The sequence below is a fragment of the Cetorhinus maximus genome, chromosome 22 (assembly GCF_964194155.1).
Source record: "Cetorhinus maximus chromosome 22, sCetMax3.hap1.1, whole genome shotgun sequence".
Taxonomy (NCBI): Eukaryota; Metazoa; Chordata; class Chondrichthyes; order Lamniformes; family Cetorhinidae; genus Cetorhinus; species Cetorhinus maximus.
In genome coordinates, this window is record NC_135900.1 from 32,532,461 (window position 1) to 32,549,225 (window position 16,765).

The following is a 16,765-nucleotide window of genomic DNA, read 5'->3' on the forward strand; positions in this document are numbered from 1 at the left end:
TTTGATGGGTCAAGATGTTAGGGTTAGGGAATATAAGAGTAGACAGTACTGATGGTGAAACACGAATAGACAGTGAAGCATTTTTACTACCTGCCTGCACAAAGTGGGTAGCTGATCTGGCTCATTAAGAACCTCTTATGGCCAATCAAAGGAGGCTGATGAAGATTTTCCAGTCAGCATCCAGGTAACCACAGGCGGCAGGGGCCAGTTGAGCTGCCTGGAGGTGGCCTCTCAGTGGTAGACCGGGGGAGTCAGCACTCCAGGTAAGGTTAGAGGCTCTCTCTGTTTACCTGGGCGCTACAGCAGCCATAGACCATCCTGTAGAGCAGCTCTCCCCAGAATTGTGACAAAAGGTATTTTTCACTTTAAGTTTAACAAAGTTAGAGAGAGGGTACCTCCATTTTGATGTGCCCTCTCTCTCACTTACTTGCCATTGCACTCTGCTGCTGCTGCCAATCTGGAAGCCCTCTGATTGGCCCTCTAGCTTCAAGAGCCTACCTACTGTTATTAATCGGTTGTTGAGACTGGCCTCTGATTGTCTGCTCTGGAGAAAATCACAATACTGTTTCCCCACACTGTGCGGGCTTCTGATCCCCATTTGAGACTGATGGTGGGGTTGAAAAGCTCATAGGGAGAATCCTGCCCTAGCTATCTCAGCACAGACTCCAAATTGAATATACATTCTTCCAGGTCTGCTTGGCTCTCTTATACATTGAATTTTACCAACCAAGATATAAGAAAGACATATGTTTGTATTATCTAAATTTCTGTGTGTTTAAGGACTTGTTTTAATTTCATTTTTGATTTAACACTTTATCTCACATTAATAGTAAATTATCCCTGCAGATCTACAGTCAAGATGATTGGAATCTGATTTGGGAGAAAAAAGGTTAAAACTTGTAACTTGTCACCAGGTCAATACATTCTGCTATTCTCCCTACTCTAGGTCACGCCCCACCCCCCACCCCCCCCACCCCCCGCTCTCTTCCATCCCCCAGTGAAAGTCTACTCTGATCTTTTGCCCATTCTGATAAGTGTAGTATTCAATTATACTGTGTTTAATTATTACTATTGATACTAACTGTGCTTGATTAGCTAAGCCTGGATGTGGACTCAGAAAAGTAGAATTTGCTAGAAGCTAGAGGTACGAGCATGGAGCAGACATTTTTAAGCTGTGAATAAAACCTGTTACACACATAGAAACTTATGTCATCTCTGCATAACTCTGAGATATAAAATATACAACAATAAGCACAGCTAAATACTGTGTTTTTTGAAAAACAATTATATTTTTTCTTTAAATTGTAGTAAGGCCTATTTAATGAACTAGAAAGCTAGCCCCTCACAATCAGGGACCAGGCTTCAGCCTAGCTAGGAATCACGGATGCAGGCCTATGATAGTTATTATAGCGATTAGGGAATGTGTATGCAATAAGCTTGAGCAGATGGAATGCTCTTTAATAATACTTTTGATAAACTCTGGGTTTTGAATCTGTTTAAATGATTCTCCATGTAATTTACTTTCTATTCATCTCGGATAATGCACATGTTTTGAGAAGTTCCCTATTTAGCACAGTTGAGAAACTATAGGTCAGTGTGTCAGTGTTCAAGTTTGCCTCATTACTATAAATGAAGAACAGTGAATAAACACATGGCTATATTCACAGCAAATGCTAATGCACATTTTTCTTCATTACATCTTGTGATATCTTGGCAGGACAAAAACGCTGACGCATATCCAATTAAACTGGTTTATTCTGATTTTGGTTTATATACATACATACACAAATGGCCACTAGAGGGTGCTATTACACTCATTCCTCCTTACTGAAAAAATTACACAATGGGCAGAATTTTGCCCTTGGTGGGCGAGTGGGCCCCATCGGCTTGGCGGCGGGCAGGCAGCCGACCCCCACCACCGAAACGGGCCCCACTTTGAGTGGGCAGGCCAATTAAGGCCTTCCCAGCGGCCTGCCCGACAGGAAGCTTCCTGTGCGTGGGGGGGGAGGGAATCCCCAACTGTCAAAGTGCGCTCTTTCACGCATGCGCGCGAAAGAGCGCACTGCTCCCTGAGGCAAAGTGCTGTCTCAGGGAGTTTACTGACAGGTAAGAAAAGTAAAAAAATAGAGAAATATTAAAATTATTAACATGTCCCCCTCATGTGACAATGTCGCACGAGATGGGACATGTTAATAAGAAACACATAAAGTTTATTAAATTTTTAAAAAACGGACATGAAACTTCATCCCGCAAGTGGATGAAGTTTCATGAATAACCTGGAGCCCACTGGGGTTCCTGGCCTGCCTGCCAGCCTTAAGCTTAGACGGGCAGGTTAATTAGCCTGTCAATGGCCTTAATTAGCCATTGACAGGTTGGCGGGCAGACAGCTGATTTCGCTGTCCGCCCGCCTTCCTGAAGATTTAAATGGACCAGGATGACGTTGGGGTTTCCTCCTGACATCATCCCGCGTCATTTTCCCCTCCGCAAATGGGCCCCGCCCCCAAATCGCCGAGGGGAAAATTCAGCAGAATGTTAAAATTCCATACAACTTCTACACATTTCTTGTTTTTCATTTATTTACAAATTCAATTTAGTCACTGATTTCCTATTCCTAAGAGGATACCGCATTTCTTGACCCAAACTTACAGAATTTGGGGAAGGACCTTGAATCGTCTTGGCCTGAGTCTGAGCAAAAGTTCTCTCCAACAAAGACTGATTTTGCCCTCGACTTTCTATTGAATTTTCCATTTCATCAGGCATGTCTATCTGACTCTGATTTGGATCTGAACTAGTTTCAGGCACCACTTGTGTTGGAATAACTATTGGTACTCTACTTCTATCCCAACTATCCAATTCATCAAACTCATTTGATTCTTCCCAACCCCCTCCTTCTTCAAGAACCTTGGAAGGTAAAACATGATCTATGTCTACAAACCTAACCTTTCCACTACCAAACATCTTGACCAAATATGTGCAAGGACCACATATTTTCACGGCTCTTCCTGGTAGCCATTTCAACCGCTTATGATGATGACCTTTCACTTAACTTTCTGGTTCAACTGGAAGAGGCTTTTTCTTTCTCACTAACCCTTATCATGATTCTCCTTCTGCCTGGATTGTTTCTCTTCTACAAACTATGTTAAATGTGGCTTCAACAATGAAATCCTCATTCTAGACATTCTTCTAAGAAACAATTCAGCTAGCATTCTTCTGGTAGTAGTGTGAGGTGTGTTACGATAAATAAACAAAAAAATTGTCAGTTTGTGACTCAATGACAATTGATGTTTCTTCCAATTTGTATCTATCATTTGTTTAACAAGAGCATATCTAACTATTTTCACTGTGCGCTCCGTTGCTCCATTTGAAGCAGGATGGCATGGTGGAACTCTACTGTGTTTTACCCAATCTTTCTCATGAAATTTGAAAATTCTTCTAAACAAAACTGAATTCTGTTGACAGACACAATTTCCTCTGGGAACCCATAAGCAGCAAACAAAATATACAAGATATCTAGAATTTTGCTAGTTATTGTTTGATTCATTGGAAACCCCTCAACCCACTTTAAACGACTATCTATCACAATGAATAGCTATTGCCCTTCAGGTTCTGCAAAATCTGTGTGTAACCTCTGCCACACTCTAGCTGTCTATTTCCATGGTTGCAAAGGTACTGATGGTGGCTTCTTTTCTACTGCTTGACATACCCAATACTGTTTCACTGTGTCTTTTATGTCCTTATCTAATCCTAACCACCAAAGACAGCTCTTCACTAGACTGTTTGTCAAGCTCATCCCTAAATTGAGCTTAATCATGAAGATTTCATAGCAAGTGCGATCTGTACCTTTCAGGAATTACCACTCTGGCTCCCCACATAACATAACCTTTACCAGTTGCCAACCATTGCCAGACTGATAGCTTGGCAGGAGAAAAGCACTGGTGTGTACACTTGGAGTTCCAACACCTAGCTGAATTAGTTTATTCTAATTTTAAATTATATACATACAAACTCAAATGACCATAAGAGGGTGCTATTACACACCTATATTTCAAGCAGTAGTAACAGTTCATAAGATAGGATAACAAAATCATTAGAGGAGAGATTTCTCAATGGGAGCATACACATTTCCTACTGCAGGGCATTTCAGGTACACTCCATGTGCAGATCTGCCTGTAGCTGGAGCCTGCATTGGAGAATCAAGGTGGAAATTAGTTCAAGCCACAGGATCTCAGAACTACCTGTGGCTGTTGACACTGTGATCTTCTGCCAGCTGGAGAACTGAAAATATATTCTAGATGGATCAAATTCTTTCCTTCTGCCTTCAGTCTTTGGCTTGCTTCATGACCTTGGCAGATCTTCTGGTCTTATAACCATCCCAAGGCAAGCTCCGATACTGAATTACATCAGGTGTTTTTTTACCCTAGAGCATCCAGCAGTTCTAAGCATAGCTAGATGAGGCAAATGGCCAGGTATGCCTTATTAACATGAGATTGGTGGGTCTGCCCCTCCTACAGGTTCAGGCCAACTGATGACTGCAGGGAAAATCCTGGGCAGAACAATGGGAGAGGACATCTTTTATAGCTCCACCTTGTTGTCTTCTTCCTCTTTGTGCTTGGAAAATATTGTTCTCCCAGCTCCAGTGAAGAGGAAAATCTCCTCATATGTATGGCAATAACTCAAATTTGAACTGGGAAATTAAGATTGAACCTTCATACAGCAAAGTTTACTAATGAACATTTAATGTGCTAAGGGTTAAGGTCTGTGTAAAAAAAAAAGCACACAGGAAAGTAGCATGTACATCCAAACATGAACTTTGCCAATTTGTCATTTTAACACAACAGCTGCAAATCTTTCCAATTTGTGGATTGGAAGATTTCTTTTCAATAATACACTAAAAAGGCAATATGCAAAGAAAACAGCAATGTTTATTTGGAGAAGGCATAAAACTCAACAGAATGGAAAATTGGACAGGGTGCAGAAAAGGGTAGCTGATCCACTACAGACTGTTTTGTGCATCTGCTGAATTTGAATTTCAGTCTCACCCCTGTATCTTTAAACTCGGAGATATTTTCTCCTTTACGAAAAACATAACTTTAGGCTTTGACGAGGGAAAATTGTGCCCCATTTTAGCCCATCAATTCATTCAGTGTGGTAATTATGGTTGTAAATGCACTTCTTTCCACTTATACTGGAATACTAACATGCTATGTCAACAGCTCTTTTGTAAGGAAATTGGCACTATGCATTTTTACAGTGACCTTTTAAAGCTACGGTGAGTGATTGGTAATGGTCCAGAACTTTTCAAAGCCCATGGTGACTATACTATAAAGTGCAGAAAATATTACGCAGCAAATGATTCTCTTGCAAAGTTATTCTTACACTAAGCTGAATGGTCTGCGAAAATAGTTAAACATATGTAAATTTTACATGTTTGACAAACAAACAGATGAGTCTGGCCACTGAACCAGCATGACTCTACAGCTAATGATAGAGCAGCAGATCATAAAGGAATTGATAAGAAGGTCTAAAGATGACCAGGTTCAGAACTAACTGTCAAATGTATTTTTGCTTCTTTCAAAGTTTGTAATACAATCACTGTACCATTTGGATGTAATATCCTTGTGATCAAAATGATGGACACTTTCTTCTTGCCCCAAACAAAACAAAAGGCTTGCCATGCATTTCCCACCCCCAATTTTTGTTTCCTTGTGGGACATGTGTTATATTTTTATCACCCCTTGATGTAAATGGTGCTCACTCATGCTGCTCACTTCACTAATGTATGGTCATTAGCCTGCACTGTTCTCAGCCTCGCTGCCAATAAGCTGAAAGTAAGAACTTTGCACTTGGGTTGTACGCACAGCTCAGTTGATCCACACAAAATGATGAATAGTGCATTCAGCAATGGCTGCCAGTGCAATATTAATTTTAATTCATGAAAAGATTTGGGTTTGATCTTAATGTACGCTCAATGCTCAGTGTAACATTTACAATTTCCACATTGAATGAACTTAACACGAGCTTATGATAGCTGTGCGTGGGTAAATACAAGGGCTGCATTTGAGCTCCTAGAATAAAAGTTACACATTCAAATGTCAACAACTGTCTACTATCTGTATATTATTAACCAACGACCTTTTGAGTACATTGCATTTTTAAAAAATAAATACTCTAATGTCTATTAGCTGCCACAATGCTATTTTTATACAGATGTGTTCATGCATTTTATAAACTTGCTGATCTTTGGCAGCTTTGAATATTTGCTTCATTTTGAGCTCGGGGCATGTTGGATCAGCCAGAGCACCACAGATGTTAATTTATATATTTGACCTGCTATTTTTAGTTGCTAAAATCCATAAGTTATGGAGTTTATAATAACGTTCTGTGGCATTAAACATTTGGGCTATTTATCGTTTAGCAACAAATCCCTTTTTAGACTATGAATTTTAGCATGGTAATTATAGGCAAATGTCAAGAGATTAGTTTTTAGATCAAAAGTTGGGGAAATCTGGCAATGAATAGACCCTTCTATATCAGCTGTGAAACCCATCAGTGTAATCTTTACTTGACAAGAACACAGTTGTCTAAAGAAGTTCACAGATACTTATAGAATGGCTAAAGCACCGAAGGCAGCCATTTGGCCCGTTGTGCCCATGCCAGCTCTCAGCAATAGCAACTCACCTAGACCTACTCCCACATTTTCTCCATAGTCTTGCAATTTTTTTCTTTTCAGATAATTGTCCATTTCTCTTCCGAAAGCCACAATTTAATCTGCTTCCATCACATTCTCAGGCAATGCATTCCAGAACCTAACCAGTCGCTGAATAAAAATGTTTTTTCTCATATTGTCATTGCTTCTTCAGGCAACTAGGGGGAGGTGGTGGCATAGTGGTATTGTCACTGGCCTGGTAATCTAGAGACCCAGAATAATGCACTGGGGACCTGGGTTCATATCCCACCATGGCAGATTTTGGTGGAATTTGGAATTAAAAATTTAATGATGACCCTGAATCAATTGTTGTAAACCCACCTAGTTCACTAGTGTCCTTTAGGAAAGGAAATCTGCTGCCCGTACCTGGTCTGGCCTATATGTGACTCCAGATCCACAATAATGTGGTTGACTCTGAAATGCCCTCTGAACAAGGGCAATTAGGGATGGGCAATAAATGCTGGCCCAGTTTCACTCTATCAGACCCTTCATTATTTTGAACAACTATATCAAATCTCCTTTTAATCTTTTTTTCTCCAATGAGAACAGCCCCAGCTTCTCCAATCTATCCAAGTAACTGAAGTTCCTCATTCCTGGAATCATTCTTGTGAATCTTTTCTGCACTCTCTCCAATGCCTTCACATCCCCTCTAAAGTGTGGTGCCCAGAGCTGGACACAGTACTTCAGCTGAGGCAGAATATTTGTCTTAAACAGGTTTATCATAACTTCCTTGCGTTTGTATCCTATGCCCCTACTTATAAAGCTCTGGATCCCATTTGTTTTATTAACTGCTTTCTCAACCTGCCTGCCACCTTCAACGATTCGTGCACATAAACCCCAGCTCCCTCTGCTCCTGCACCTCCTGTAGAATTGTACCCTTTATTTATATTACCTCTCCTTGTTCTTCCTACCAAAATGAATCACTTCACACTTTCTGCATTAAATTCATCTGCCACTTATCCACCCATCCTATGGCGTGTCTAGGTCCCCTGCAAATTTATCACTGTCCTTACTGTTCACAATACATCCAAGTTTTGTGTCATCTGCGAATTTTGAAATTGTGCCCTGCACACCCAAGTCAAATCATTAATACAGATCAGGAAAAGCAGGGATCCAGTACTTACTCTTACAAAACTATGTAGATATTATTGCCTGCTGGAATGAGGATTGTTTGTCGCTGGAGCCCTATTCCAAAGGAATAACTCAAGCTTAAGTGTCAATTTTCAACTAAAAGAATGGGTAAAATTTTTAGCTTGGTGGGTGGGCGTGTGCCCAACCCAACTGAGTGTAAAATGATGTGCGATGACATCGGGCGTGCATCCTGGCGTCATTGCGCACTTGCGCGACATTTTGGTTGGCGGGCGCGTGCCGGAGTCGGCAGTGCACCCGCTGACAATTAAAAGGCCTGTTAAGGCCATTAAAAAGGTAATTAAAAGAAATTTTTCGCTGCCTGTCCAACCTTTGTAGCCCTTGCACCTTTTTGGAAACCTCATCCACGGGCAGGATGAGGTTTCCAAAAGCAAATAAAAATCAAATAAAAACTTGATTTTTTTCATTAATAACATGTCCCTGCTCATGTGACAGAGTAAATGAGGGGATATGTTTCATAACATTTTAATTTTTTTACTAATATTTTTTCATATATCTTTATCTGCCTGAGGCAGTTCTCTGCCTCAGGGAGATTATGTCGTGCGCACTCGCGTGCATGCACGAAGGTTGCGCTTGTCCGGCTCGCACTACCACCTTGCCGGCACAGGCAGTGCTGAGCACTGCCGCTCGCGTTTCACGCTGGGCAGGCCTTAATTGGCTTGCCAACATGAAATTGCCTTCTGGGCCCAATCGTGGGCGGTGGTTGGCATCTGGACTGCCCCCGCCCGTCCCCGCCGATCACACATGCCAAGGGCAAAATTCTGCCCCATGGCCTCTCCCATACCCATCATCCAACCCACCCCCATTTCTGTCATCTCCTGCAGCCCCGCAGCCCTCCGAGATATTGGCACTCATCTAATTCTGGTCTCTTGAGCATTCCTGATCACTTTAAGCACTCCATCATTGGTGGTCGTACCTTCAGTTGCCTAGGCCCTAAACTATGAAATTCTCTTGTTTAAACCTCTCCAACTCTATATTTCTCTTTTTTCTTCTAAGATACTCCTTAAAACCTACATCCTTGACCAAACTTTTGGCCTAAGAGCGTCTTCATAGATATCATAGAAATCTAAAGCACAGAAGGAGGCCATTTGGCCCACTATGTCCATGCTGCTGACCAGTAGCCATCCAGCCTAATCCCACGTTTAAGCTTTTGGACTGCAGCCTTGTAAGTTACATTACTTAAGTGCATATCTGAGTAGTTTTAAATTATTATGAGGGTTTCAGCATCAGGCAGTGAGTTCCAGATCCCCACCACTCTCTGGATGAATATATTTCCCCTTGATTCCCCTCTACATATCCCACTCTTACCCTATGTCTATGCCCTTGGTTGTGGACCCCTCAACTAAGTGGAATAGAGCCTTCCTATCCTCCTCTGTTCCAAAGAATATAACCCTAGCCTTCCCAATCCTTCCTCATAACTAAAATTTTCTAGCCCACGCAATATCCTTGTAATCTCCTTGGCACCCTCTCGAGTGCAATTACATCTTTCCTACAGTGCAGTGACCAGAACTGCAGGCAATACTCCAGCTGTGGCCTCAGTAATGTTTTATACAGTTTCAACATAACCTCCCAGCACTATATTTTATGTCTTGGCTACTAAAGGCAAGTATCCTGTATGGCTTCTTGACCAGTACAAAAGCAAAATACTGCAGATGCTGGAAATCTGACATAAAAACAGAAAATGCTGGGAAATATTCAGCAGGTCAGGTCATTGACCCGAAATGTTAAATCTGGATCTCTGCACAGATGCTGCCACCTTCCCTACATGTCCAGCTACCTTCAGGGATCTGTGGACATGCACTCCAAGGTCCCTCTTTTCATCTACACTTCTCGATATCTTGCCAGTTATTGTGTATTCCCTTGCCTTGTTTATCTTCTGAATGCCTTACCTCATACTTCTCTGCATTAAACTCCATTTCCACTGTCCCACCCACCTGACTAGTCCATTGATATCTCCCAGCGGTCTACAGCTTTCTTCTTCATTATCAGCCACATGGCCAATTTTTGTATCATCTGCAAACTTCTTGATCATACCCACTAGAGTCAAGTTCAAAACATTGAATACACAACAAGAAGCAAGGGGCCTAGTATCTTACTACATAGTCTTATGTGACTTGATGTTAAATTTTGTTTTATAAGGCTACTGTCGAGCGCCTTGTTTCTGATTGGCTGGCAGCTCTCAGGAGTGGAATATCTGTCCCACAGTAGGAAGTGCAGCAATAAATGTCCCCAGGGGGGCTGGGATCCTGGCAGCAGGCTTCCCGCTGACCGAATTAAGTTCCACCCATTAACAGATGCTGCCTGACCTGCTGAGTATTTCCAGCATTTTCTGTTTTTATTTCAGATTTCCAGCATCTGCAGTATTTGCAGTGGCCACATAACTAGTTGTTGTTACTGAATTTCCACATAATGAATTGTGTTGTTTTTAAGCTAATAGAAGACTGAGAAATAGTCAGACCAGGGTCTTCTGAATCAGGCCGTTTGTATATCCATTGCAGTAGGTAAGACGGTGTTATTTGCTGGAGTGTGGGGGAATTAGATTGCAATTTTAAGATTAGATTACAGGCTGTGGGCAGGCTCCTTTCTCCATGTATTGTGTAGTTAACTTGAGATTTTTCAAGAATAGTTGTTGCAAGAGCAGCTGGCACAAGTGGTCAAAGAAAGAAGCAAAGCATGGCACACTGACACAGAGGAAGATGGCATAATTTCATAGATTTTGACTTGCAAGGCATCCTCAGGAAAATTATGACCAGGAGACAGACTACTGGGTCCCTGTAGCAACAAGCCTGTCAGAAATGTCACTCATGCCACATGGAGGGTGGAGGCATTCCATCAGGATTGCAGACAAAGTTCAATGACCTCACCAGACTAGGTAAAGTAATGCAGTGGACAGTGTCCCTTTACTTCCTTAGGCACCCTAGGCATCAGTACACTCTTAAGTCGCTACAAGGGACACTTGCTTAACTAACCCTTCATAATGTACTCTGATTGTAACTCAGCATTTTGTAATAAGGCTATCCATATCCCTTAACAACAATTACATACACAACTCTAAAAGCCTCTTTCCTTTTTAACAGACAGGTATGCCACATTTTTTTCCAACTCTCCTCTGCTACTTGGTACATGTTTCTCAACTACTATTCCTTCCCTTAGTACCTCAGTCTTCTTGCAGGAGAAATTGCCTTGCAATGTTCACAAGAATCAAGCCACTGGAGAGCACTCTACTTTTGTCGTGTGAGATGTTGAGGTTGGAACCATGTCGCTACATCTACACTGTTGTCACTGGCATCCCTGTGATCCACATCAACACAAACTTTCTCTGTCCCTTAACCCCAGGGTGGGGGCAGAGGGTAATGCTCATCTGTTCTTAGCCTCTAACCTCCTACCTTGAAGATGTACCAGAAGAATAGAGAGAACAAGAGAAGGAAGATGATAATGATGGTGATGATGAAAAACAATAGAGATGGAACCACCGTGTTATGAACTAGGACTATGATGATGGAATGGAGAACAAGGAGGATGATGATTGAGACAGAGAGGTCTAACCCACCCAAGAGTTCCTGTACAGATCAGCTGCTTCATGTTCCTCTGCTCAACTTCTCCAAACTGAGCCCCTGCACAAATTATTCATTCTTATACAGCTCAGATAATTTCTCCCATGGAAAATGGATTGGCAGTCATGAGGATGTGATACTGGGTGATTCAGAGAGCACCAAGAAAGAGGGGGAGTTTGAAATGGGTGAGGATGTACCATCTTCCCACTGGAAACTGAGGAAAAGGCTGTCTTTAGCTTCAGAGAATTTAGACTCAGAACACATGGGAACTTGCCTAAAAATAAAAATGTTTGAGGAACATTGCCCATTTTGTGCTAGCTCTGAGGCCTGTCTCTAAGGATGTGTAACAACTGACAGGCGTGACTCTTTGTTTCAGCCTTCAATTACCTTTTATGGTTTGGTGTCAATTTTGCTTTATAACCCTCTGTGAAGCACCTTGGCATGTTTTATTATGTTAAAGATGCTATATAAATATAAATTGTTGCTGTTGTGTTTGTAGTGATATCAGTGAAGCTTTTTCCTTTCATTCAGGTATCCAAATGGAGTGAATGGCAGCTTCATTGGAACCTGCAGCAGACACCCATCAAAGTTGCAACCAGGGACTAGTCAGTGCCTCCATCTCGGTGGAAGTACAGACTTCAACTCAGGTAGCAATAGGGGAGAGAGTCGACATTATCTTGCATACCGGCTTCCAGTCCATGGCATCTATAATGCATACTATTGTTTTTCAGGGCTTTTGGGGAATTAGATCAGCTTCCCACTCACCCAAGGGCTCACCAATCCAATAGAATGGTGGTAAGTTGAATTGTCCTGTCTGGCACTGCTTTCTCAAAGAACAGCAGCACATGACTTTCTCCATAAAACACCAAGTTATTCAGTAGCTGTGAGCAACCTCTATGTGTTCCCTTTATAACCTAGAGGTATTTAATGTCATGGTCCTGCTCCAAGTCTCCCAAACCTCAGACATTCCCTTATTCCCCACAGTTTCCCGTGCTCCCAGTGGTCTCTAGATTACTCAGGGAAACTTGTATGCATTTATAGCCCAGCTTGGGGTTTACAATGCCAGTGAAGTTGATCATGGGTCAGAAGATAAAATTAGTTTCTCTAGTTTCAGATAATGTTTTGTGTCATAGGTTTTGAAGGGCTAATATTAAGGATGTTTGGATCTTCCTTACCACTAATCAAAGCCGATTCTTCAACGACATTTTGTTTTAAGTTTACTTTCATCTTCAATGGTCTACTAGATTGTTGATCCTCTCCCCGCCCCACTCCCCCTTCCACCATGCACAACTGAAAGGCACAAGTTTTGTACAAAAGCAAAATGCTGCAGATGCTGGAAATCTGAAATAAAAACAGAAATTGCTAGAAATACTCAACAGATCAGGCAACATCTGTCAATGAATGGAATTTAATGTGGCCAGCATAACATAATCATTTATAATTTGAAATATAAATTTGCACTCTATCTCATATTGAAGGTTGTATGTATGTATACAGGAAAGGTCTAGTGAATATTTTGGAGCAGGTAAAGTTTTCCTGTCGCCCTAACAGATTCCCAAAGGTTAGAATACAGGGATATTTACATGAAGTAAAAAGAAACTGCTTGGCTACTGACAAGCTGTCACCAGCTCAATTTTTCTAAGGTAGTATTGAAATCATAAAACATTCGATGTTACAGCCCATGTAGATTTTTGCTTTAATAAGAGATGATACAAAGCTCTCTATATCCTTTCCATTGGTATTTAGTAATTTTGACCTTCCCAGACTATATACAACTCTTGACCAAGAGGTAGGCAGATGTTTAACTTTGGCTTTTCCTAAACCATTTGGAATAGTTAGTAAGCAGGGCCAATCCTTGATATAGGCAACTACAAAACTTGCAATAAAAACAGAAAATGCTGGAAATACTCATGATGAAAGGTCAAAACCTTGAAATGTGGGGCAGAATTTAATGCCTCCCGAGGCGAGTTTGGAGGTCGGGGGCTGGGTGATTGTGCGGGAGACTGCTAGGTAGAAACCCCACCACCTTCCCACCTCCCCCCAATTAAGTCTGGGGCCGGGGTGGGAAAGCTTGCAGGCAACCATGCCACCCAGAGGCCAATTGAGGCCCTTAAGGGCCTCAAACCTGCTTTCACTGGTATTCAACCAGTAGACGGTGTGTGACTCACCATGTGGAGAGACTGCCTAACAAACCCTTTCTTCTAGAGAGACCCTCGTTCAAAAACACTCTGTGTCCGATCGAGGGACCCAGCATTGAGAAGGGGGTTGATCAATTAGGAGTGCACTTTACTTGTCCAACAGGAAAAGGTTTGTGACTTTCAGTCTGAACTGGAGTTCATCGTACAATTCAAGCAATCTAAAAGGTCTGTACTCCATAAACGGTGTAATGTACCATCAATCGCAGCGTATAAGTTGACCTAGTGTAGGATACGGTCCCATTTTTTAGGCCCAAAGGTCATATTTTTATGCTCATACTCCCCCAACTTTTTTTACACATGACATGCTATACTCGCATTAGTAGTCAGCCTCAATTTTCACCCTGCAAATGGATATTTTACTGACTGGTACCTTATAACTGTATGCAAAGGATCAAGCAGGTGATGCGGACTGTGTTGTGAAGAGGCGTAGAATGCCTACATAGAGCAAATCCTGTGTGACGAATGACAAAGATGGCGACCATCCACACCACTTCGGTGGTTCACTTTTATACTCAGTGGGCAGAAATTTTCGCTCGGTGAAATGACGCGTGTTGATGTCGGCCATGCGTGCCGACATCTACACGCAGTTGTGCAATAGTTCGGTCGGCAGGCACGCACCGGAGTCGGCAGCGCACCCGCTGACAATTAAAAGGCCTGTTAAAGCCTGTTAAATCAATTAACCTAAATTAACCTAAAGGCCTGCCTCAGCCAAGCCTGCCGCCAAGGGCGAAATTCTGCCCAGTATTTAAGTCAACCCCTGTTTTTGGAGGGATTATACGCTGACGTGTACAGTATTGGATTGAATGGATGATTTTAAAATATAGCTTGCCAGGATGCAATTGGTCATTAAAATAATGTTTCCGCATCTAGTCTCGTCATTGTTTTGTATCTTTAATTTTTACTTATAAAGTATTGCATTAGAAGTGTAAATCTTTAAGTGGTGAACTGAGGCAAGTGAAAGGACCTATCAACCAAACTGTATGACATCATACAACTGGGACTATTGTAATACATTTTTTTTCTCTCAAGCTGTAAACAGGAAGCATGTTAAGCATAATATTCTGAAGCTTCAACTTAAAAGGCTGTCTTCATGATGAGCAAGTATCAAAAAATTGGTTCTGACCTTGTGTGACCTATATTTTTTCCATCACAAAGGCCTTCCATCTCCATTACATCACCTGTCTCCATCCTTGCCTCAATTTATCTGAAGCTGAAGTCTTTACCCATGTTTTTGTTATCTCTAGGCTTGACTATTCCAATGCTTTCCTGGCTGACCTCCCATCTTTCACCCTCCATAAGATTTAAACTCATCCAAAACTCTGTCGCTGGTATCCTAAGCCACAACAAGTTTGTCATCCATCCCCTCTATACTTGCTGACCTATATTGGCTCCCAGTTCACCAATGCCTGGGTTTTATAATTTGCAGCCTTGTGTTTAAATCCCTTTATAATCTTGTCCCTCCCTGTCTCTGTGATATCCTCCAGGTCTACAACCCTCTAAGAACTTTGCATTTCTCCACCTCTTCCTTCTCTTTTACAACCCACCTTAGAACCTTTCTGTTTGGCCATGATTCTGGTAATATCTAATATCTATTACTATTACATGGTGTCAATTTAGTTGGATTATTCTCCTGTGACCCACCTTAGGATGTTTTCTAATATTAAAGACATTATTTAATTGTGAGAAAGATAGAGTTACATCTACATAGTGCATTTCACAACATTAGGACATTCCAAAATGCTTTACAGCCAATGAAGTACTTTTGAAGTGCAGTTGCTATAGGAAGGGCAGCAGTCAATTTGCACACAGCAAGTTTCCACCAATATAATAATGACAAGATAATTTTTTTTGTGTGATGTTGATTGAGGAATAATTATTGGTTGGGACAGCAGGGTTAACTCCCCCACTCTTCTTTGCAATAATGTCATGTGATCCTTTATGTGCGAGGGCAGAAGGAGCCTTGGTTTAATATCTCCTCTGAAAAGTGACAACTCCGACAGTGCAGCATGCCCTCAGCCTGGATTTATGTGCTCAAGTCCAGGAGAGGGACTTGAATTCACAATCTTTTGACTCAGAGGCAAGAGTGCGACCAACTGAACCATGGCTGATACACTAGTTGCTGACTAATTTGGAATGTGCTTAACTCTGACTGGAACAAAGAGACAATGCAGGTAAATAAATTGCCTATTGTGCAAGCTAAGTAATAGAAATTAGGTTTCACACTGTATTTTACAAGTTTGGGCAAGATTCCGCCCCCTGTATGCCATGCTTACAATAAGGGTACATGACACGGAAAAGGGCTGAGCTTGCTTTGGAGTGCTCCTTGAAGAGTTGGACAGTTTTGGACAGTTTTTGAGGTGTAGATTTTTGGCAGCGTGCATTTATCAATTTTCTCTATTTATGGGGCAGAATTTTGATTGGCAGTGGAGATGGGTTTGGGCACAAGCAGCAAGGGGGTGGGGATGCTAAGTCCCAAAAATTGCTTATGTCCAGAAACCGGACATAGTCCTGCTCACTTCCGTGCTGTGTTTGAAGACATCCTGTGCAACTTTCAGGTCTATACATTAAATATGTGAAAAAGTAATTAATGCAGACTTTAATCCTTTAACAGCCAGCATGTGGGTTTCTTGAGTTATGTGAAACCTGTTGGGATTAGCAAGGTGAGAATGCAGCAGGCATTGAGGGTTTTGTGAAAATAACAGGCTGGAAACCCTTTAAAGGGAGAAGGTACAGAACTGCTTTTCTGCCTAACTGAAAGGCTTGTACTCACAGGGCTTCTTCTGAGTGTGTGCATTTATGCTTACAGGTGATTTCTAACTTTTTGAAAGTCAGTTCACCTTTCTTGTACTTCATTCATCTTAATCTGATCTTCCCTGCCATCAACCTTCATTGCAGCATGGGAGCAGCTTATGCAGCCCCACTTAGGATTTCTAATGAGGAGTGAGAGGAGCAGCAACACCAACAGCAGCAGAAGAAATAGGAGCAGGAGTAGACCTGTCAAGCCTGCTCCACCATTCAATATGATCATTGCCGCTCTTGGGCTTCAACACCACTTTCCCACCCACTCTATGTCCCTTGACTCCCTGAGAGACTAAAAATCTGTCTAACCCAGCATTAGATGTATTTGACAAAGGATTATCCACAATTCTCAGAGGTAG

The 16,765-nt window shown here is 41.8% G+C and overlaps 1 protein-coding gene across 5 annotated transcripts in view; it reads left to right on the top strand.

Annotated features, from left to right (window-relative positions):
* The window catches only part of tfec (transcription factor EC), a 145,274-nt gene that overhangs the window by 71,165 nt on the left and 57,344 nt on the right, over positions 1-16,765 (top strand). The gene's annotated exons all lie outside the window — the stretch shown is intronic.